General features: G+C 38.5%; 1 pseudogene; it reads right to left on the minus strand.

The window, feature by feature from the left end:
- Window positions 1–2998: 2998 nt before the first annotated feature.
- On the minus strand, window positions 2999–3097 carry LOC116877407 (annotated as a pseudogene).
- Window positions 3098–25064: the final 21967 nt, after the last annotated feature.

The raw sequence follows: 25064 nt of genomic DNA on the forward strand, positions 1-25064 counted from the left end.
CTCCATCTCCTACCAGAGAGTGGGCCACCTAATTCAGTAAAGGGAGGGGAAAGTGTCACCAAAAAGTCCTCGTTGAACTGAGTTCTGAAGCATGATGAGGTATTCACCAGGCAGAGTCAGCCGCTGCATTCATGGTGGAGGGAATAACACAGGCAAAGGCTCAGAAGTATGAAAGAGGGTTGACAATGTCCAGTCTATTTATGAACCTTGTCAAAGATCAGATAATCTTGCCTTTATGCATTTTTTTGCCTGCCCAACAAGAAGAAATGTGCTTTGAGTGGGTCATCAGGAAAGGTCAAATCTGCATGGCTGGTGTGACGGGCTCAGGGGCTGGGTAGGGAAGGGTTAGTCACTTGAAAGTTTTGTATGCTGAGACAAGGCTCTTAAAGGAGCTCTGGGTTTTTTACAGAGGAGAAAGTGCTTAAAGGCAGATTATGCAGCCAACGGTGAGCCAGTAAATGGTTTCACTGGGGCCAATACTGGGATATTTTGGCAGCCTTCTTTACTGGGCGTGGGGCTCTCTGGCTATTCAATACGATTGTGACTCTCCTTGCGAATGCCCATGAGGGGGTTAGGGTGAAAATAAAGAGCTTTTAAGCATTTTCACGTGATTTCTATTGCATTTTAATTTTTTTAATAAAACTTTTAATAAAGTTCTGCTCTAGGAGCCATAGAGATCAAAAGATTCTATTTATTAGAGAGTCCAGTGTTATAGTACTGGGAGATAGATGGGCTTAACAAGACCGTAGTACATCTCTTTCAAGTAAATGTAATAAATGGTTCTATTGGAATGGGAAAAAAGGGAAGATGCATACCTACATGCATGTATCTTTTTTTTTTCCCCCTGTGTAGCCAATAATTCCACTCTCTGGAAGTAAATGCTGAGCTCCTGGCATCTTTGACTAATACCCTTCTCATAGGATAGTTACACTGCTCCAAAGACAGTATGGACATCTGAGCCAAATAATTTTCTCTTTCGTTTGCAAGAAATCGAACTGACAGATATACCTGTCTATTTTGGTGCCAAGAAAATGTCCTGTTAGAAATGTGTGATAATATATTATATGACAGTCGCTGAAAATGTTTCAGATGCAGCAGTAAATTGATTGTGGTTTTCAGACCAGATGTGCACCATGTTTAGAAATTATTGTGCTTCTTCATATTCTAGCTTTGTGCTTAAGTAAATAGAAAGAAGTGTTCTGCTTTTCAATGAAACCTCTTAAGTGAACGGATGGCATTCTCCCCCCGCCCCGGTTAGTGATATGAAATTTTAGGATAGTGCAAATTGGAGACATTCACTCTCCTCACACCCACTCTGTAGCTCATAGGGCTCAAACTAAGGACGTCTTTTGTCTTGTCTTCTAAGGTTAAGAATGAAATAGCTGGCAAATGACCATAGCAGAATTGTGCAGCACTTTTGTGCTCACCTAGAAACTGAAGAAATATGGTTCATATCTGATGGTAGTATTTTAAGCCCCTGCCTGTGATTTAATATAAGGTATGAGCTAATCAGAACTCAGTTAAAAAGGCTGAAGAAAACATCTTTTTAATGCATATCCCTGCAAGACTCAAGGCAGCCTTTGCTAAAGGTGTTAGAAACAAGACATTTGCTTTTCTATGTGGTTTAATAAAATATCTTTCTAGGCATAGAAATGGTCTGTCTGTCATGACGGGTCTGCTTTTTTATGCTATCTCATCTTACATTTCAATTCTAGTGGCACATCGGTTTTGAGTGGTTAAAGATCTGTCTCATTTCCTCGCCAACTGAGATCATATTTCCAGCTCTTTGTTAATTCTGTGCTCTCACAGTTGCTCCCGTAACATGTGTGTGTTACTGTGCTCGGCATTCAGTGAACCCAGGAACCAGTGTAGGATAGGATCCTGCCCTCAGGAGAGCAGGAAGACAGTTGGCGAAGGGCAAGAAGGCGAAATTTCACAGGCTAGATCTCATTTAATGCTCAGAGCAACTCTCAACTTTGCAAGGGGTGGGTGTTTATTTCTTCATTTTACAAATAATGAAACTGGGCCTCACGTAGCTCAGAAATTAGACTCCAGAGGCAACAGCTGCTTGATTTCAGAGCCTACACCCTCTCTCCAGCTCACTGTCTGGCTGGTTGGAGAGTCAAGACAGAATAATGAGCAGCACAAGGCTAGAAAAAATTTGAATAAATGTAAACATAGGCACTAAACATAGGCATTAAAATACCATGTGGGTTAGAGAGGGATCACTGTGCAGATTGTAGTCGGTGAAGGGTTTCTGGGGGAGCACCTGGGCTGGGTTTGGAAGCCTGGGAGGATGAGGGCAGAAATCACAAGTCCAAAGGCCTTGAGGGCATAAGCTTGCAGCCTTGACGAGGAAACCCAATTGCCGGGGCAGGACTGTAGAATGGGGAAAGCAGAAGGTGTAGGGCAGGGGCAGATGACGCTAGATCCCAAATGCAGAACTGAGGTGTGTAGAGCCTTGTGAGAAACTGCCTGTACCCTCTGTGTGTGTGTGTGTGTGTGTGTGTGTGTGTGTGTGTGTGTGTATGTGCAGAGAAAGTTTTAAAATGTGGAGAAAAAGTGCCATTTAATTAAAAGTTGCTTTTGGGGCTCGTAGGATGTTGAATTTTCCTTTTGTAGCAAGAAAACTTTAATAATGAGGAAAATGTCATGTTTCCTTTCCCACCAGGGAATAAAGTAAGTCAACCCCTTTGCTGAAGTGAATGTGTCTGAGACTTGTTGGCAAAATGAACACATTCCTTTTGAGTCTTGGTGAGAGGAAGAGATGGCAGGGGGGCAAGGGGGCAAGTAAAGAAGAACGTGTGCGCAGACCACCAGTCTGGCAGTGTCTCTGCTCTGCTGGAGATGTCTGGGTACTAGGAGGCAGATGAAAATATGAAAGAAAGAAGATCCATAGGGAAATCCTGATGAGCCCAGGGAATAGCAGGGAGCATGTAGGTCAGCTCTTTGGACTGGGGAAAGGAACTGGCATTTGTCAGGGGCTTATCATCATTCCCAGAGAGGATAACTTTTTACATGTCATCCTCATGCAGGAGCCATGCGAATCTTCTCTGTATTGTTCCAATTTCAGTTTATGTGCTGCTGAAGCGAGCACAGTATATTTTAAATGTTTGTAACAATTCTTTTTTTTTTTTTGTGCTAGGCGCTGTAGCATAAAGTGAAGGCATAAAGTACAACTCCCTTTTTGTTTAGAGGGAGATACAGCACAATTTATTATACAATTTTTAAAGTGATTGTGACTTGTGATTTTATAATTGGGCAAAAGAAAAATCTAAGATTTAATGAGCAACTTAAGAATCCCTTCTTTAGTAATCATGGATGCTTATCTACTGTTAAGAATCCCATTTTAAACATGGATTCTAAATTTAAGAGAAAGGTACACACTAGATTCACACCTGCATTTTTCTGGTTTGGAAGGAAGTAAGGAAATTTTGTGAGATGTTTGAAAACTTGATCTGAAATAATCATTCATATGGCAGACAATTCACCAGATGCTGGGAGATGCAAAGAGGAAGTCCTAGGAACTTATAAACTTGTGAAGGCAGCAGAGAAATGTGTAATACAAAGTGATTGGTGCTACAAAATACAAAAAGAACATAGATTGATTTAGAGACTGGGTAGATGGGTCTCTGTGGAGTGGGTTTTGCAATATATACAGGAGTTCAGATGGAGAAGAGGGAAGCGAGATAAAAGAGAATGTTGAGTGGCATTGTAAACAGAGCAATGTATAAGTAAAAACTCAAGCATGTTAAAGTGTACCATCTGCTTAGGGAATGACTAGCCCAACAAGGTTGGTGTGTGATGTATAGTAACAAAGGAATAATAAGAAATGGGGTTGTAAGAATAGATTAGAGACAGATGGCAATAGCCTTAAATACCTTGCTAAGAAGTTTGAACTTTATTCCTTAGGCTAGTGTTTCTCAGGTTTTTTGTTTTGTTTTCAATATTAGTCCTGCGATATGCCCTGGAAGAAAAGGGATCTATAGTTAGAAGTTTGGGAGATACTGTAAATATGCATTCTTCTTGGATATGCATAAGTGTGTCACTACACTATGCATTTTAGCATTACAAAAGCTCTGAGAATTCCTGAAAATACAACACAACCAAATAGTCTAACTTTGTTTTACTCATTGCTTCCTAAATTTACACTACTGTAGGCCCCCTTTCCATGTAATGCCTTCTCAGATTTCCTGAAACTACTATTCCCTTAACTTAGATTGGGAAATGATTCTAGGGGAGTTTTTTAGTAGGAAGGAGATTTAATCTGGAATGCACTGGAGGAAGGGAACTGGTGCCCTATGGAGGTGGGAAGGGTGGACTCGCACTAGGACATCACAGAAGACTGAACCAAATGCTGGCAAGCTCTCTGTTACAGATCTTACTTTGTGTTGTAACCTCTATTTCTTCCACTTACCTGTGCATTTCCTGCCACAGTTATTTTGCATTCCATGCCCAACACACAGTAGTTTGTAATTACATCTATGTTGAATGAATCAAGGGAAGAATGAGCCTACCATAGCCATTTGGTTAAGAATCCTGAAGAAGCTATGGGCCTCTTAGGGAAGATTGGAAAAGACAGAATTCTTTGGGGCTAGGAAATATGAAAAAGCAAATGCCTAAATCAGGTATAGATATAACTCTCATTTTTGATACTGACTCTCAATAAGCAGGATCACTAATTTAAAAAAAATTATTAAATATGGTACTTTGTGTGAATATATTTTGTATATCACCAATAAATTATTTTGCCTACCTTGAAATGTTTTTCTTATTCTTATGAGATAATAAAATATATAAGAGGAAATATTATTTAATATAGTCACAAAGATGGAGAAGTACATTAGGCATGATAGATTATGATCCTTCTGGTGTGAAGTGATAGTTATTTTAGCAGGAAAAGGAAAAGTTCTCTTAATGGTTAGCAGAGCTTTCATAGAAAAGGTGAAACCAGGAAAAAAGACAAATCTCCATTTATAATTTACTTTGCTTCTAGATTTCTCAGTGTAACACTTGCTGTAAAGGTGAATCTTAAGGAAAACTAGGAAAAGTGGCTCAGCATACATCACCACCATGATCACATTTGAAATGGCAGGATCATAGAAGCATTAGCTTAGTGGAAGTTTGGAGGTGCCCCACTTTAGCTTGGCCAGCGTCACCTAGAAGAAAAGCACAGGAAATCAAGGCCTATGGCCAGAACAAAACTCTATGAGCCTCAACAATTCTAATGCAGTATGGTGGGGCAATATTTTGAAATAGCAACTGAGGATTTTTTTTTTTTTTTCCTTGGGTCACTTGGTTCTGGCTTCCATTCAGTTGATTAGGCCAGTCTGGGTTCTTTGCCTTGGGAAAAGTGGAGCAAGCCCAGGAAACAAAGTCATATCTTGGCTTTTAGGATTCCAAAGTTCTAACTACCACAGGAGAGAAAAGAACCTGGGACGTTAATAATAGATGAGCCTAGAATACCACAAGACTGAGGACCAGGTACCCACCTCGGGGTGGTGGTGGGGGATTAGATTCCACAGAGCAGGAAGCATCAGGGGGTTGTAGGGGCACATTTAGGAGCTTCTGTGTGGATAATCCCTGAGGAGGGTAGGGGCCCAGTCCTCAGGCAGGTCAAGTCTTGGGAGGTATGACTGTAGAGCCCCAGATAGATCTATGGGAGTTAGATGCACACAGGACCTGCACCTCACTTTCTGAGTAGTTCCCTGAGGAGAAATGACTGTATAAAGAAGAGGCGCCTTGGACAGCATCAGGTTCCCATGGCCTAGATGGTGGGAAGAATCATTCTCTGAGCTAAGTGGATGGGTTTCTGAATGGTCCCAATTTCTCACAGCCCAGCATGGTGTGGAGCAGTAAGTGAATTCCTGGGTACCACAGAGGAGCACAGGGGAAGCAAAAGCAAAAGCAAGTATGGGGAGGCGGGCCAGACAGCAGTCAATTTGTTGTATGATGACCAGGACTGGGCAGCCCAGGGGCATCTCAGCAGATGCCACTGTGGATGATGGGGAACTCAGTGCCCACCATCCTCATCCCGGCTTCCTTGGTACTACTCAAAGCCCCTGGACTCCTATAATGACTGCACTAAGCTTCTGCCACTCCTTCAGCATGTTCTCTCAAAACAGAAATTCCATTGTGTTATAGAAAAAATAAAGTTGCATTTCTTAAACACATGAGTCTGGGGATTGAGATTCAAGCTTGCTTTTTGTATAATAATAAAAAATTCCATTTGATGATGTCTGGTCAAGAATGGGCACTTCTCTTTCCTGCAAAGATCAGGATGCCCTTAAACTCAGGCAAATACAAAGAGGGGTTTGTTGAAAGGATACACAAAAGTCTCTTAGAAATCAAGGGTAGAAAAGTATAACTGGGTCTGAGGGGATTCTTGGAAAGGGAAAATGAGGCTTTTTTCACTGTCTCTAAGGGACTCCATGAACTCTTTCATCTCTCCCTGTGTGCCTTTCCCCTCCCTCTTCAATCCTGGCTTCTCCTGCCTGGGCAGTCTGTGATCAGATTCCCCGCCCCACCCCAGGTCTCCTGTCTCTTCAGTTGCCCCGCGGCTGGGCGGGGGGGGCGGGGGGGGGGGAGGTCCTTTGCGTCTGTCTCTCTGTTGTGTGTACACACAGCAAGCATCTGGTTGGCTCTTTTTGGTCAGGTGTCTTCTTCTATCCAATCACTGACTGGTTTTTGCCGAGGAGTCATAAACCACCTTTAGAGAAGCAAATGCAGCGCTGCCATATTGAATAACTCTGGCGGGTGCTTGTCAAATACTGCTTTGTGAATGGGTCCCTCTGGATTTGTGTAGTGCACATTCTCATGGTGAGACACAGCAGTCCTGGCCAAGATCTCTGCTCTCCTTCTGTTTCACAAATGCAGTAAAATGGTGGAACTTAACTGTTGTTTGACTTGAGTGAAAATCTTCCTAAACATGCCAAGTGGCCATATGAATGCCTGGAATAGGATGAAGAGGGCTGGTCTCAGCATATGTGAATGTTCATGGTGAACAGAAAGAGGCTACCATTGTCAACTTGGGTGGTTTTCTGGTTAGTATAGTGGTTTAGAGGACAGGCTTTGATGTTCAACGGAACTGTGTTCAAATCCCAGCACTGCTTATAAAATGTGTTGGTGGTCAGGTTACTTGATTTCTCTAAATCTCAGTGTCTCCATCAATAAAGTGGAGATGTTAATTTCAATCCTACAGGGATTATTATAAGGATTAAAGGATTTAATGCACTTAAGGAATTTAGGCCAGTGTCTGGCCCCCAGTAAGGGCCAGATGTCATCAGTTCCATTTTTGTGGTAATAAGCCATATAAACCAAGCAGCCATGAAATCTTGACCCATTATATGATATGCATTTATTTATTTGCATTCAAGGTAACTATTATGTATTTGGTAAAGGTCTGTATAGTTAAAATTGAGATCAGAATCACAAGGTTATACCAAAGTTGATAAAAGTAATAGGAAAAATTTTAATGATATTGATGATGAAGAAGAAATAAACTTGGGTAAACTTGTCTCAGGCTTGTGTGGCACAGGTATGCACATATGTATTTTATCTGATTCTGACTTTATTTAAAAATCTTGTCTTAATGGCTTTTTTCTTAGTATCTTGACCCTCTTGTAACGTCTAACAAGATGTGATTTCTTTTCAAGCTACATGTTTCATAAACAAAATATATGTTTATATCTGACTGTACCCAAGACGCTAATTATGGGCATCTCTTTCTATAGCTCACTATTAATCACTCGTGTCTTTAGGGTTCTATAGAAAACAATTTATGTTACAAAATAAAATCCTCCCTTAAAAATGTTTGCCCTGAGAGTGAGGAGGGAGGAAATCACAAACTGTTATTGTTTTCCCTTACATGGATCTAAATATTAACATTCCCTTAGCTTTAAAGATTATTTTTATGCCTCTCCTTTATAAACAATCAAAGTACACTAACTCTTCTTTGTCTGGGGTTCTGACTACAGCATACCCAAACAACTAAGCTAAAAAAAAATATGAGAAAATAAATTCAACAGGTTATTTGGTATTATATGCAGAAAATAATAATGTTTGAATACCTTAAAACATTTTTAAAAGCATGGCATATAGTGAATTGATTTTACTGTTGATATACAATCTAAGGATCCTTCACACAGTGGAGGGACTTGTTTCTAGATCTCACTGCAACTGTATTAACTACCTAAACTCCAGAGTAGTGGCTGGCAGGCTGAGGCAGTAGTAGTTTATGGGAGGAAGACTTGGAGCAGGAGGAAGAGGAGGAAGAATAAGCTAGTTTACAACAGCAGTAGTAGCACTTCTAATAATAGTTACCTCTGTGTGCAGACACTGTTCTAGGCACTTCCTATACAGTAGTGTTTAATCTGTACAGCAAACTTGAGAGACAGCACTATATTCCTCTTGTTACAGAAGAGGAAACACAGACTCTGAGGGGTGAGGTGAGTAGCACAGGAACCAAGATTTGAAGAACAATAACAATGGCAGACAGTGATTCAGCAGTACACGTTTCTCAGCTATTGACAGGCATGACCCCATTGAGTTTCTGACTGATGATAGGAAGTGGACTTCTTTATTATGCTAGATCAACACGGGAAGAAACTGAGGTTTGGAGACATGACTGATGCAATGGCAGACAAACATCTGAGTTCAGGGGTCTGAAGCCACAGCTATAATCTTGTCTGGGTTGTGTACGAGATCTGTGTCTTGCAGGTTCTGCTTGGACTGATTTGTTGAGAGAAAGGAAGTCCTCTCTGTGGAAGCCGCTATCTTGAGGCAGCACTCAGTACTTCAGTGCCTGGGTTGGAAAGCAGGTCCTCTTCCTTAGCAGGACTCTGGGGATCTCCCCACTAGGAGGTGAGGTGGTAGGGTAAGGGGAGTGAGGCACTTGCTTCAGGTACAAAATTTAAAGGAACACCAAAAATTCAGTAATTAAGAAAATACTATTTTAATATTGAATATTGAAAATTATGTAAATATTAAATATTTAAAATAAAAATATTTTAAAAAATCCACATTTTGACAAAATATCAGTAGTCAAAACAAAGACAGGATCAGTAGGGTCCCCAGTCACCTGGTGCCAGGCCTCTGGATGGAGATCAAACAGGAGGGTGAGCCCGATGCTGGCTCTCTACTCATGGTCACTGCTACTGTCCTCACCCTCGGGGGGCCTTCCTGGGCCCTTCATATCATTTTGGTTCTGGTGTTGTCTCTTTGCATTGCTGTGCACACAGGTCTCTCTCCCAGAGGCACCATGAAGGAGAGGAGACTGTATGGTAGTGTTTCACCCAAACAGTGTCTGTTCTTCTAGTGCTATTTTTGAAAAGTGAGGATGGCATTGTCCAGTGATATGCTAAAAAAGTTAAGCTTCTTCCCTTCCACTTTTTCTCTCCAAATCTCAACTAAGGAAGCTGCTTAAAAAAGAGACAGTCAATGCCTTTCCAATTTTAGACCTGTGTATCGGGCCACTCTTGGTTTCTCTTTTCTTATTTACTACTTGGGGTGTCAACTTAAGAAAACATTGGCTCTCCTGCTGGCATGTCAGCTGGGACACATGTGTCTTGTTGATCTCTTCCAAAAGCACTGCAGAATTGTCCAGTCCCAGTGGCCTTAGGCTTTGAGGTCTCAACCCAGCAGTCATGCTGTTGAATACGAATATAACTGCTTCCCACCCCCAAAGACATTTTATTTATTATTTTAAAAATATTTTCTTTGGGCTTCTTTAATCCTAGGGGACATTTGCTTGATGAATAGCAAATAAGTTCCCTTAACCAGACTGTTGTTATAAATATCCATGGCATTAATTCAAACCATTTGCATCGGAAACTTCTTCTTCTTTTTCTTTCTTTTTTTTTTTTTTTCTGAAGGAAAAGGGGTGGCTGCCTTAACCTCAACATTTGGGACATGATTTTCCCTAAAATAACCACAACATCCATCATTTTTTTTCCTGCTGGTGTGTCAATTTTTTAATGAGAGGCTGGGTCCCTTCAGTACCTCCGGTCACCATAGTAACAAGTCCATGTGTTTATTTTGGCTTACTGAAATAAAATGCTGAGGAAAAGGTCAGTGACTCATTTTTGATTGGGGGTTCCTCTAATTAGAGGATGAATATTTAGAAGTGATCAGTAATGCAAAGATACTATGTGCTCAAAAGTAAGATCCATGGCAAGCATTTTAAATGACAAACAATAAAACTTTGACAGTCAGATGTTTTCAAATTCTGGCTGTTTCTTCACAGGTGCAGGTGTTTTCAAGACTTATTATTGTTTCATCCATGTATAACCAACCTTGACTTCCTGCCATTCCCTCCTGGTACCAGGATCTGAGTAATGCATTAAGTAATGGATTAAAGTATCTGGAATGACTAATGCAGTTATATGAGTCTATTTGGACCTATGGTATGTGCATCTGAGATGAGCTAAATCAATATAATGCAGCCTTTTGGTGGTGGCCACTGGGTGGCCAGAAAGGGCAGAAACATTGCAACATTGCTAGGTCCCAGTTTTTCCATCTCCCTTGTCACATTCAGTTGTGTTTTGGATCTATGGAAGGCATAAATGGGCCTGCAGTGCTTTATGGTTGTTGCATTGGGTTGCCATGGTTTGATTTGGGGTATCATGCCTCTCTTTCCTCATCTGTAAAATGGGAACAATAGCAGAATTTGCATCATAGTGTGTTTGAAGGGATTAAATGCAATATTGATGTATGCAGAGTGCTTAGCAAAGTGCAGACCCTTATAATAATGCCAAGTAAGTGCTGACTGTTATAATTACTCTTTTTACTTTCACTTTTGGATCAGCACTCTGGCCTCTGGATTGAGTTCCTTTGTTCTTAAGGGAATTGTGCTAAACTAAGATAAGACTGAGCAGCAAATGAAATTTCCACTTTAGAAGGCAAGAAGTCAGTTCCAGTAGGTGTGTATATGTCAGTCTGTGGGGAATACTACCCCTTCACCCCTACCCCAGGGCTCCATGAAACTCCATTCCTTCATGTCTGAGAGCTATGGGATATTTTGTCTTGAGCCCAGGCTTATTTGGACAGGCTCCCAGGACTACGGGAGAAGCTCAGGTGGAGGACCTGCTCCTCATGCCCAAGAGGTTGAATCTCAATCAGTTTCTAAAATATAAAGATATGAGGAATATGAAAAAGTCAAGTTCATGGAACCAGAGAGTAGAACAGTTGTTGTTAGGGCTGGGGGTTGGGATAATGGAAAGATGTTGGTCAAAGGGTATAATCTGTCAATTATAAGATGGATAAGCTCTGGGGATCTAATGCACACCAGGGTGATTATAGTTAATAATACTGTATGTGCCCTTGAACTTTGCTAAGAGAGCAGATCTTAAGTGTTCTCACCATACACACACATATGCAAACACTATGTGAAGTGATGGATGTATCTATGAACTTGACTGTGGTAATCACATTACAATGTATACATATATTAAATCACCATATTGTATACCCTAACTGTATATAATTTTTTACTTTCCAATTATAATTCAGTGAACCTGGAAAAACAAAATAAAGCACAAAGAGACCCAGTCTTAGCTGGCAGAATTTGAAGTCAGATGCATCGACTCCTTGTCAGTGGCCTAACTTTGTATGGCTCCATGAAACTCCATGGGAGCAATGTGGACACAGTTGGGAGGGCTTGCAGAGAAGTCGTTAAGAAAAGCTGATGCTGTTTAGGGAGAATTTTAGATATTAGCCTGAGGTGATTTTCTAGCTACTCTTGAAAATCCATCCCTTTGATGATTCTTAGTAAACTGTAGATCCTAGAAGACAGGTCTTTATTAGGGAACTTTACCATTCACTTTCTTAACAAGTATCTATTCCTGTGGTGTGTCAAGGATGTGGCTAGGTCAGCTGCAAACACAAATGACATGGTCCTCCTCCCTTGGAGCTTACGTTCTAAGTTGAAGAGATAGAAACAAGTGAAAAAAGAAAGATAATAATCACATATACTAAATGCTATGAATGAAAAACATGTGCTAGGGAGCATTTGTGTGAGAGTCTAGATCTCTGTGCATTGCTCCAAGAGGAAGCTTGTGCCTTCCACAGTTAATAAGGATGGAGATAATATTCTAGTTACTTCCTCTATGCTGAAGACTATGGAAAGATTCTTCCTCCTTAAATGTCGATGCCAGCTATGTCTTTCCTTTGGGTTGTGCAATTGGAATGAGCAAAGTGATAGCTATGGCTGTTTATATTTTACTTGTAAATAATAATGTTGCTAGGGCCCTGAGTCTCAGTTAAATGCTATAATTACTATTTTTATCTTCATTGTCAGAAAACACAGCTTTGCAAACTGATTTGTTCACAAACTGCTTTTTTCTTCACAAAGCATCTTGTAGGTCTGGTGTTTGCCAGAGCCCATTTTGGGAAACAGTGTTTTATTTATTTATTTATTTATTTTTAAAAAGATTTTATTTATTTGACAGACAGAGATCACAAGTAGGCAGAGAGGCAGGCAGAGAGAGAGAGAGAAGGGGAAGCAGGCTCCCCTCTGCACAGAGAGCCCGATGCGGGGCTTGATCCCAGAACCTTGGGATCATGACCTGAGCTGAAGGCAGAGGCTTTAACCCACTGAGCCACCCAGGTGCCCCTATTTATTTTTTTATTAACATATAATGTATTGTTTCAGGGGTAAAGGTCTGTGAATCATTAGTCTTACACAATTCACAGCACTCACTATAGCACATACCTTTCCCAATGTCTATAACCCAGCCACCCTATCCTTCTCCCCCCACCCCCCCAGCAACCCTCAGTTTGCCTCCTGAGATTAAGAGTCTCTTATGGTTTTTCTTCCTCCCAGATCCCATCTTGTTTCATTTTTCCCTTGCTTTCCCCCACAAACCCCCGCCCTGCCTCTCAAATTCCTCAAATCTGGGAGATCATGTGATAATTGTCTTTCTCTGATTGACTCATTTCACTTAGCATAATACCCTCTAGTTCCATCCACATGGCTGCAAATGGGAAGATTTTTTTTTTTCTGATGACTGCATAATATTGCACTGTATTTACATATACACCACATCTTCTTTATCCATTCTTCTGTTGATGGACATCTAGGCTCCTTCCACAGTTTGACTATTGTGGACATTGCTACTATAAACATTGGAGTGTACGTACCTCTTTGGATCACTACATTTGTATCTTTAGGGCAAATACCCAGTAGAGAGATTGCTGGGTCATAGGGTAGCTCTATTTTCAACTTTTTGAGGAACCTCCATACTGTTTTCCAGAGTGGCTGCACTGGCTTGCATTCCCACCAACAGTTTAGGAGGGTTCCCCTTTCTTTGCGTCCTTGCCAACACCTGTCGTTTCCTGACTGGTAAATTTTAGCCATTCTGACTGGTGGTATCTGAGGTGGTATCTCATTGTGGTTTTGATTTGTATTTCCCTGATGCTGAGTGATGTTGAGCACTTTTTCATGTGTCTTTTGGCCATTTGGATGTCTCCTTTGCAGAAATGTCTGTTCATGTCTTCTGCCCATTTCTTGATTGGATTCTTTATTCGTTGGGTGTTGAGTTTGATAAGTTCTTTCTAGATTTTGGATACTAGCCCTTTATCTGATATGTCATTTGGGAATATCTTCTCCCATTCTGTCAGTTGTCTTTGGTTTTGTTGACTGTTTCCTTTGTTGTGCAAAAGCTTTTGATCTTGATGAAGTCTCAATAGTTCATTTTTGCCCTTGCTTCCCTTGCCTTTGGTGATGGGGAAACAGTGTTTTAAAGAAAATGCAGTTTGGAGGATCCTGTGATATGCATTTCTAGAGAAGTAAGTATGTATTTGAAGAGAAACATTCCAGATAAGGTATCTCCACTTGCTGGCTATCTAGGTTTTTGGATGCCTGGTTAAGGTCACTATTTTTTAGCTTATGCCCTAGGACTCAGGCATTTGCCTATGATTTCTTGAGACTCATAACTCATCTCCATTCCTAGTTGTCAATATTATTGCAGAAAAAAACCTAAAAATAACCCTTTAAACAAAGCAAAATGAAACAAAACAGAGCAAAAACAACAGGTATTTGATGACAAACATGTAAGAGGATTCTGTCTCAAAGGTTAATGCAAAATAGATATAAATCAGCCTTGTTTCTAACATTTACAGAAGAATAAAATGGTACAGGAATTCCTTGAGGGAAATATCATACATGTCAAAAATGCGGGGCTTCTCTTTTCAATTTTTAGACCATTTAGATCTTAAAACATTTTTTAAAAAAACCTAAAATGATCATCCAGTACTTCTTTGCTTGAAATATTTAAAAATATTACAGATGTGAAAGGAATTCACTTGCCTATCCATTGACATCTTATCCCTTAGTAGAGAATGCAGTAGCCTGAGATGAGTTTATTGGTCTGGGGGCCAAAACAGTGTCTGATTTCTCCTGACTATCTCCTGCTACATGGAGTCTGGGTGCCAATCATCTAGGTCAAGTTTAAATTATAGAAACTTGGTAGTAGGTCTGAAGAAAAATTGTAATGATCCAGGAACTGATTTAGGTGAGTTTTTTTTTCCTTTAAAAATATTGAGAATTATCCAAAAGACAGTGTTTGTATACATGCTGTGGGATGACTAAATGGTTCTATTAGGGGAAACCTCTATTAGCTCTTATCTTCTCTGTGGTCAAGACAACACTGCACCTCATAGCTAACTGCTTAAAGGTCAAGGATGCCCAGCTTTGGGTAGCGTTTAGAAAATGACAGAGCTTCAAATAGCCAGTTTTGTATCATGATCTTCAACTGTGTTCTAGAAGAATATGCTTCTTTATAACTCAGGACACCATGCAATAAATCCAAAAGAGAATGCTGTGACTGGGGACCCCTTCCATTCTCTAGCCCTGTTATTTGCCATTGCTCATGTTACTTCTCATTTAGTTCTTTCTGTACCTTCCTCAAAGCAAACTCTCTTCTCCACATTTGTTGGCTTACTTATTTTTCTGTTCTTCCTTCAAATGTAGCCGTTCTTCAACATTAATGTGTATCAGAATTAGTTACAGAGCTTGTTAAAAATGCAAATGTTGCAGTCTCTAGGTAATCAATAAAAGGGTAGTAAAAGAATAGATATCTAAAGAACAGGACTGCTGTCCATCCCTCAGTAATACTAATACTCATGTTTGGAAAATACTTTGTAATGTCTATGATACTTTTGCACAATTTCATTTATTTTCCCATTAGAACATCCATGGGCCATTCATTACTTCAGTGCCTGTTGGGTTTTCAAACCTGATTATCATGAACTTCCTTTATCATCTTCTTCTCTTCTTTAAGTACAGGAAAGAACATTTAATAAATACACTCTAGTAACTATCCCTTTCTTATCTCTGGCCTCTTCCTGCCCAAGCTCTTCCTCCCCATAGTTTCTATTTATTCATTCATTTCTTTATTCAGCCAGTGATATAATATTTATTGTTAGCAATGAATCAATCAGTATGGTAGGTACTCTATTACATTATCTTGTATTTTCACAAAACTCTGAAAGGTAGAAATTTTACACAGCTGGACTGTAGTGGAGCCAGGATTTGAACCTGCACAAACAAACCTCTTTGTTTTGTGGACTTCTTACTAGCTTGAGTTAGGAGCTCTGCCCTGGAATAATAACTATTAGAGTTCACTGGCTCCCCAGAGAAAAAAGAGGAGGGAAGAAAGCACAGAGCAAACACCCAATTTTATGAACCAATAAAAAGTTGAAAATAACCTGGGAGTGTCTGATGTGAAAAACCTGTTTGTGATAACTGATAGAGCACAGGAGGTGGCTTTTATTTTGATCTGCTGAATTTCCATGCAAAGCAAAGAGCTTGTCCCATCTGGTCTTCCTGGAGATAAAGAAATGGTAAAAAGATAAAGACTTCTGGAAAGAGTCAGTACCTTGCAGATTTCAAGTGATTTGGGCAGTTTTTGTCAAAGTTTCAAGGGCACAAAAATTGCCAGGACTGTTGTTAAAAAAAAATTCTGATTTTGTAGCTCTGTGGAGGGGCCTGAGAAATCTGCATTTCTAACAAGCTCCCAGGTAATACCCGGCACCATGCTTTGAGAACCAAGCATGCAATGTGCTTGGGGACTTATTGCACCCTGACATAGCCTAGGTCACAGGTATGCTACCTGTGGAGATTCAGGAGATTTGGAATTGAAGCCAACTCTGCTACTGTCTAGTGTTAAGTGAGCCTTTCCTTTCCCTCTAAATAAGGACAGCTGCTCCCATCTTACTGAAAAGATTAAAGTGGGACAGCAGTAAGTGAAAGCACTTTGCAAACTATCGGGTGTTAAGTTATAATCTGGCTGAGTTTGTGCACTCAGCTGTCATTGTATAATATTGGGAGAAGGTTGTTACTGACACTGGGCTTGGCAATTAATTCCCTAAGTCTGAGAATAAGAGATAGAGAAGCTCTGACGTATGGAAGAAGGAAAGACTGACTTGAGTGAATGCCAGGATGGGAAGGGAAGTAGGTATTCATAAGAAGTACAGCAGTTCAGAGAATAGGCATTTTTAGAGAGCCTGGAGATGGGATAGAATGTCCATTCACTGGATGTATTTTTTTTTTTTTTTTGAGCATGTACTGAAGTAGGGTGACCCTAGGTGAGTAAAATTAAGGAAAATATATGGAGTAGAATTCCTTTATCCTTGGAAAAAACACTGAAGAGATGAGTTGTTGGAACTGAGATCCCTTCACACACATACCTAGATATGAAACCCTCAGATTCCTGTCCCCAACTCTCTTGTTGCTCTGACCATCCCTTTCTTTTCACTTACCCTGCAATTTATTCACCATATATCCATTCAGTGTTTTCTTTGGGCTATACACCATTCTAGGCACCAGAAAGAGGGGATTCCAATCATTCTTAGGTCCCATTGGATGAGTCAATGCATTAATGTATTGCAGAGTGTTTTGAAGACATAAATTTCCATACAAACATGTCCTGTAAGAGTTATCTGGATGCAGTGTGGTCTCAACCCTGCACCCCTGGGTCAGGCTATGGGGCACTTCCTTCTCCTCTGTGTCTCTCCTCACCTGTGAACACTACAGCTTGCTCAGTTCAGGATTTCAGGCATGCCCTCCTCAGTCAGGACATAGTTGCTCTAAACACCCCTGGATCTAAGCATGCACTTCGTCATCCCTGAGGGCAGTGCTGGAAGACTTGGAGACCTGTCCCCAGGGGTGGGCTTTCTGCAGAGGCTGGCTCGTGGACTCCCAGTGATCCAGTGTTTCCTTCTCTCAGGAATTGTCCCCTTCTCCCACCCTGGGGTCTGGTGGATATCATGGGGAACCTCCAGAAAGTCATCTCCTGAGGTGGTTTTTCAGACCCATGAAATGTACCATGTATAGAACTGGAGAGAGAGTGAAGTCACAAGACAAACAAAAGGGTAAGGGCGAGGAGAACTCTGTGAGCCAGCAGGTCCTCATAGCCACCCTCATGCAAGGGTTAATAATCACAGGTTTGTACTTTCCAAGAGAAAGACAGTACTGTGGAGCACTCCCCCTTCCACTGCTGAAAGGCTGACAATACCAGATACAGTCCAGGGCTTAAACAATTTTGGGTGCTGTGGGGCTGCTGGCTGGGATCCCAAGTGCCTGCTTTGTGATAGAACAAAGAAACAGGAACTTCGGGGAACCTCTCACTGGCCCTCCCATGGGGGATGGAGTTTCTCCCATAGAAGCCGTGCTGTCGGATTCTCAGTCCTGCAGACAGAAATTCTAGTTTTTGAGTTATTTAAGTGGTAACTGTAAGTTCACAGAGAGCTGCACTGAAGGCCAACTTTTCTCTCTAGCGTAATTATTCAAGAGCAACCGTATGTTGGCAAAAGAAGTATAAAGGGCAAACCTTGCCTCTTATTTCTTCCAGAGAGAGAATCCTAGGGCTGCAGTGTGGTGGGAGCACATCGTCTCTTGCCTATTCTCAAAGGTTGGGAAAACTGAGATGGTTGAAAGTCTCAGTTGGAGTTTGGGTTGCTGGAGAACCCTCATTGACAACTATTTGCTGTCCAGTCAAGAATATGTTTTCAAGTTATTTGTTCAACTCTGTGGGACCCCTTTGGGGCATGGGCTACTTTAAAAGTTTATAGGAATGCCCATTTCCCTTTAAAGACTGGCCTTTTTTTTTTTTTTTTTGAAAGGTAGTATGGATTTGGTACCAGACATATGGATCTGTAAGTCTCAGCATTGTCACTTTTCATTTACATGAGCACATTTATGTCCCCTAAACTCATGGAAACTCAATTACCTTACCCTTACAATGGGAATACTTGGCTCGCTTTGACAAAAGTCAGATGTATTATGATTTTGGTCACTTCTGTGTGTATGTGTATGTGTGCTTTTCAGGACATTTTCATAAAAAGCAAAAAATCAGCTTTCTTTTAGTCCCTTGCTCATCTTTGCTTGTACACAGAGAGGTAAAGTTCAAGAATCAGCAAAGAGCCTCAAACCCATGCCATGGGGCTGAGGGAATCTGCTACCCTACAGAACCTTGACTGCTGGGAATCCACACTCAGGGCTTTCCCTGATATGAACACATAATGTTCATAACACCTATAATGTAGTAAAGCAATCAGAAGTAAAATGTACATTTGATTTGATGGTGTACAAGTAGCATTTGTCATGGTCCATATTAACATCATCTATAAATCACCAGCTCAAACAATGTTTCATACAAACTTGGAGTGAGTGAATACTTGCTAAGCAGAGCCAAAGACTCCCTTCCTTCCTTCCTTCCTTCCTTCCTTCCCTCACTCATTTATTCATTTGTTCATCAGGTATTTGCTGAGCCTCTCCCCAGGGCCAGTGGTGGGGGTGTGTTATTGAAGACAAGGATAAGCTTCCCTCAGGAAGCACAATTACAGTTAGACAAACAAGAAATTAAAATATGATATAATGCTAAATAGTGACAAAGTATTTCAAACAAAGTAAAGCAGGAGAGGGGATAGAGTTGTTTTCAGTAAGGAGGTAAAGGAAGCCCTCTCTGAGGAGATGTTTGCTCAGACACCTGGATCAAGTGAGGGAATGGGCCAAAGGGATATTGCGGGAAGAACCTCATTAGCCATAAACCAGGATCATTCAGGCAAACTGAAACCTATAGTTACCCTGCAGGTCCTGGTGAGGACTTTGGATTTTATTCTAAGTATGAAGAGAAGTCATCAGGGAGAGATATGTTCTGATTATTGTTTTCAGAAGATCACGGTTACCACACAGAAGGTAGACCATAGAAAGTTAAGATTGGAAACAGAGACCAGTTAGGAGGCCATTGCAAAAGGCCAGATGGGAGATGACTGCTTATCTTTAAGTAGGGTTGGCTTTCATTATTTTAATTTGGCTTCACACTGGATTCATCTTGAGTATTTAGCCTTCTTGTTCATTCATTTGCTCTCAGTATTAAAGAAAATCAGAAAGATCAGTGATTCCCATCATCTCCCTTCAAAGGATGGTGCTGGGCTTGTGGATGAAGGCGGATGCCTCCTGTAATGTTTCAGGTCCTCTCTCCTTTGTCCTTCCCAAGGAGGTATCAGTCTCTCTACTTGATCTTCATTTTTGATAATCTTTGGTTTCAGAACTGGATGTCCTCTCCTCTTTTTCTCTTTCCAACTGTGAATCAAAAATTTCCATTAGTCTTCCAAACTAATTTTGAGCATGCACCAATTGCATTCATAAACAGTCCCATGAGGGACATTCTGTATTTCACGGGAACTGGTCCAAAGGTCATGATATATGAATTTGGAATTGTCTTTCAGTAGTCTTTGGAAAAGTTTTATAAGGTACATGGTGGACCTGGGAAAATGTGTTGGAACTTGTAGGTTATGTAACTCTAATAGCTTCATTGCTAGAATGCTTGGGACTCTTATTAATGACTTCATTTCTCCCGAATGTGGGTTTCATGCATCTGGTTGCTTGGCTGGTTTCAGAAAGTAGGGGTAATAGTCACATTAATGTATCATCTTTTCCAAGATTAGAAAAGAAACCTGAGAATGCTTTCCTAGCAAATATGTAGGCACGGTTTCCTCCAACACCTGTTCTTTCAAGTCATGAGATGTTTGAAAATAACCACATAAGTTCCTGCATCTGATCCAGTCTTTTGAATACCTACTAGGGCAACATAAAAATTATGCTTGGGTGAGCAAATGTCAGCATGCCCCCCCACCCCTTTACAATCCCACTCATGAATTCAAGTATAGCAAATGCCTATTGATTTGGAATGACCAGTAGATAGGTTATTTTGGCTCTATGTAATTAACCAACAGATGAAAAAACATCTTTTTTAAAAGTAAAATGCCTAATGTCACATTGTGATTAAGTTAAAGAGCTGGGCTTCTGATTCCATATTCTAAATACTCATTCACCCTGCTGTGCTTTGAAAAGTTTAAAAATTATGCAAAAGTGCATTCTTATTGTGGAAAAATTAGAAAACACAGATATATTTAAAAAAAAAAGAACCTCAAAAACCAAAAAGTCCACATTCAGAGATAACCACTGTTAACATTTTGTTTCACTTCTTTCTAGATGTTTTCCTACATGGATATAATTACAAATGCTTTTTCAAAGGTGGATACTACTTACAACTCCATTTCCCCTTTAGTGATAACTTGTGTTTTGTTAATGTCTATGTCACAAATCTAAATCAGCATTATCATTTTCATTAAAAATTTTTTTTTCATTTTTTTAAGTAATCTCTATACCAGGCCTAGGGCTCAAACTTACAACCCTGAGATCAAGACACTCATGCTCTACTGACTGAGCCAGCCAGGTGTCCTCTTCATTATCATTTTTAAACTTGCATTGTTTTCCATTTCAGGATGGTAGTGCTACTTATTAAATGCTTCATTATTTTTTTACCTTCTGAGTTGGACTACCACTTGATTACCCAGGCCGCTGTTTTTGAACATTCATTGAGTGCTAATGACATCCCAGGCATATGCTAAGCACTTTACATGTGCTATTTCATTTATTTAACTTGCTTACAACTTCTTGGCATTAATGACAATATTTATTCTGTATGTACATTTCTGTATGATTATGCCGTGCTTATTTAAAGACTTTTCTTAAATATCGCCAAAGTATCCTTCAGAAAGGTTCTAACAATTTACTCTCACAAAACATCAAAAGTATTTTATTTTTCACTTCCACCCAGCCGGTGGGTGTTACTAATTTTTCAAATCCTGTCTAATCTTTTATGGAAAAATTATATCTCATTATTTTACCTTGAATTTCTTTGATCACTAGAAGAGCAAAATATTTTTCTACTAGTGTACTTATTTTTTCCTTAAAATATTTTAAATCTATTTTTTAAGAATACCTATTTTAACTATATGTACCCATATATACATAATTTTTTCAAATGAATACTTGTAAAATTATGAAGTGCTCCTTTTACGGCAAGTTTTTCTTTTCTTTTTTATTTGCTTCAGCCCTCTTCCTTTCACATCAGCCTCTCTGGCTCCCAACTAGCCTTTAAAATAGCATGGAATGCATCTTTTCTGTATATTTTTATCTGTCCTCGTATAATCCTCATATAATGAATAATATACATGCCTATTCACATAATATACATATATAAGATTTGTTTTGTGTGTGTGTGTGTTTTTTTTTTTTTGGAAGTACAATCATATATTACATGTTCTTCTGCATCTTGCTTTTCTCATTCAACAGTTTCTCATTTGAAAATCCTCTAAGTCATGTGGTAGAGCTCCAATTCATTATTTTTGCTGACTGGAATTTTTAAAAGCTGTTCTTTTATTGATAGGCATTGCTTTTGTTTCTAGTTTTTCTTTTTCTTCTACCGCCACTGACAATGCAGCAACCAATATCTTTATACATTCGTCTGTGTAAATAAATACTTCTATTTTTATGGAATACCCAGGAATGTTATTGTTGGGTGGGTCTAAGTGTGAGTATGTGTTTTAATTATAATAAATGATACCAGATTGCTTTACCCAAAGGCTGTAACACTTCACATTTCCACCAGCAATATATGAGAGTATCCTTTTCATTACATTTCAGCCAGCAATAAATGTTGTGGCTCTTTTAAATTTTTGTCAGTCTGATGGGTGTAAAGTGATAATCATGTTTTTACTATAATTTGCATATTCATCGTTACTACTTGTAAATTTGTACATCTTTTCTTTGGTTTACCAAAGAACAGATTTGTTCATCAGTGAATTGTCTTTGCCCATCATTTTATTGGGTTACTTTCTCATCTTATCTTTTCCCATATCTATTTTTTATGCATTATCCTTATTTATAAGATCTGTTGCCATATAAAAGTTTTTAGTTTTTATTTAGCCAAATGCATTTAGCCTTAACTCCTGGGTTTCCAGTCATATTAGGGAGTCGTGAATTCTAGACGCTTGTAGATTGTGAGATCACAGATTTTCTTACAGTTTCTTAATTTTGTTATTTAAAACTTTAATCCATCTGGATTTTATTTTTGAATTTGTTGAATGAAATTGTCTTAATTTATTTTCTTCCAGATATATATCTAGGATATTAGTACCAAATATTAAGTAATCCATGATTTTTTCCTCTTGAAAATATGCCACCTTAATAATCAAATAAATTCTGGCATTTATCTCTGGAGTATCTGTCTTGTTTCAAGGCTCCATTTACTTATTCCTTTTTGATTACAGTGGTTTTATGATATATTCTGATATTTGGTAAAGCAAATGTTCCCATATCTTTTTTTTATAGGTTTCTTGGATGTATGTTCTTTCATATATAATTTTAAAATAATGTACCCAATTAAGAAAATATTGAAATACCAACTGAAATTGCATTTAATTATTACATTAATTTTTAGAGAATTGACATTTTTTTCTATGTATTCTTCCCTTCTAAGAATATGGAATGCATTTTAATATTTTTTATATCATATGTTATATATTTTAATAAGATTCTGTATGTACTATGTCTTTTTTATTAAATTACACTTAAAGTATTTTATGGTTTTTGTGATTTATTATAAAAAGATTTGACTTCATTTCTTGATCCTAATTGCCAGAGAAAAGCTGTTAATTTAAAAAAAATTTTTTTCAAACTAGAAATTAGAATAAATAATTTCACTAATTTTAGAATTTTTTTGTGTTAGAATTTCTTGATTTTGTATTTATACAAGTATACGGTTATCTAATCAGCAAAAGATAGTTTTTTTCCAGTGCTTTTTACTAGTTATTTCATTTTCTTTTAGTGTTTACATTAAAACCCATAATAATATTAAAAATAATGTGAAATTGGTCATCTTTGTCTACTTGTGATTTTAGAATTTGGTGCTAATTTTTAGAAATTTGTCTTTATTGAATTTGGATACTTTTTTCCTAGTGTTATTTTTAATTAGGACTGGCTATTGAATTTTGCCAATGCCTTTTAAATATCTATTGATAAGACATGTACTTTAATCTTTTAGTTTTTGTTGTACTGGATTAAGTGGATACATTCATTTCCTGATATGAAGCACTTTATTATTCCTGAAATATATTCCACTTAGTCTTTTGAGAGATTGATAGATTCTCTTTGCTAGTATCTTATTTAGAGTCTTTGCTTTTATAGTAATAAGTTAAATTGATTTACAGTTTTCTATTTTGCTTCTATTTTTATCAAATTTGAACAGGAAAATTATATTGGCATCATTACAGAGCTTTATGTAGTTTTCTATGGTTGATTTTAAACAACACGGAAACTTTCTTTAAAGTCAGGTAAAAGTCTGCCATGGAGGCATTTAGTCTTGGTATCTTTTTAAACAGTAGATCTTGATCATTTTATGGATTATTTGTTAATTGATTAAAATTGTCCACTTTTTAAAAAAAATTATTTGAGAGAGAGAGGGAGCACAACTGCACGAATGGGAGCAGGGAGGAACAGGGGGAGAGAAGAGAAGGAGAAGCAGACTCTCTGCTGAGCAGGGAGCCCAGTGCGGGGCTGGATCCCCAAGATCATGACTTGAGCTGAAGGCAGATGCATAACAGACTGAGCCACCCAGGTGCCCCCAAATTGTCCACTTCTTATTGGGTTGGTTTTGTAATTGCTGTTTTGCTAAGACATAATTTATTCCTCTGGGCTTTCAAATCTTTTGTCAGAGAGTTGGATTTAGTATTCTTATGTTACTCTTTTATCTCTCCTGAATCAATGGTTATGTTTCCTTTCCCGTTCCTAAACTGTGCTTACTTTGTACTTTTTCTTTCTTATTTTATCAAGCTTTCAAAATTTATTTTATTGGATTTTGCAAGGAATGAATTTTTGGATTTAATTATCCTTTTTATTATCTTTGTTGTCTCTCATATTGTGAATTTTACCTTTTATCCTTATAAATGCAAGATTTCCCAGCTTATTTTTGTTAGTTTTGTCATTTTTTCTTATTTATTAACGCAAAGTTTCTTTATTTTCTAACTTTTTAAACAAATTAAGGCATTTAAAGTTATTTATTTTGCATTGAGTACAGCTTTTATTTGTGTCCTATAGGTTTTGGTATAAAATGTTCTTTTTTATTACTGACAATGATTTTCTATTAGTATGTATTTTTTCATTTCTTAGTAAACATTTTTTATTACCTTTCTATTATTTATTCTTTATAGTTTTTGTTTTATTTCTTTATTTTAATTTTTTTAATTGAGGTACAGCTGACATACATATATTAGTTTCAGGTATATAATATAATGATTCAATATTTATATATATTGCAAAGTGATCACCACAATAAGTCTGTTTAACATCCATCACCATACATAGTTACATTTTTTGCCCTGTGATGAGCATTTTTAAGATTTACTCTCTTAGTAACTTTCAAAAATGAAATACAGTATTATTAACTATAATCACCATGCTGTATATTATATCCCACTGATGTGTTCTATAACTGGAAGTTTGTAATTTTTGATTCCCTTCACCCCTTTCACCCACCCCGGCCTCAGGCAACCACCAATCTGTTTTTGATATCTTTGAGCTTTTTTATTTGTTTATTTTTGTTATTGCTTTTTAGATTCCACATATAAGTGAGACCAGATAGTATTTGTATTACTCTGACTTTTTTCACTTATCACAATGCCCTCAAGGTTCATCCATGTTGTTATAAATGGCAACATTT

Source organism: Lontra canadensis, unplaced genomic scaffold, assembly GCF_010015895.1.
Source record: "Lontra canadensis isolate GAN:19392208 unplaced genomic scaffold, GSC_riverotter_1.0 scaffold51, whole genome shotgun sequence".
NCBI classification, from domain to species: domain Eukaryota; kingdom Metazoa; phylum Chordata; class Mammalia; order Carnivora; family Mustelidae; genus Lontra; species Lontra canadensis.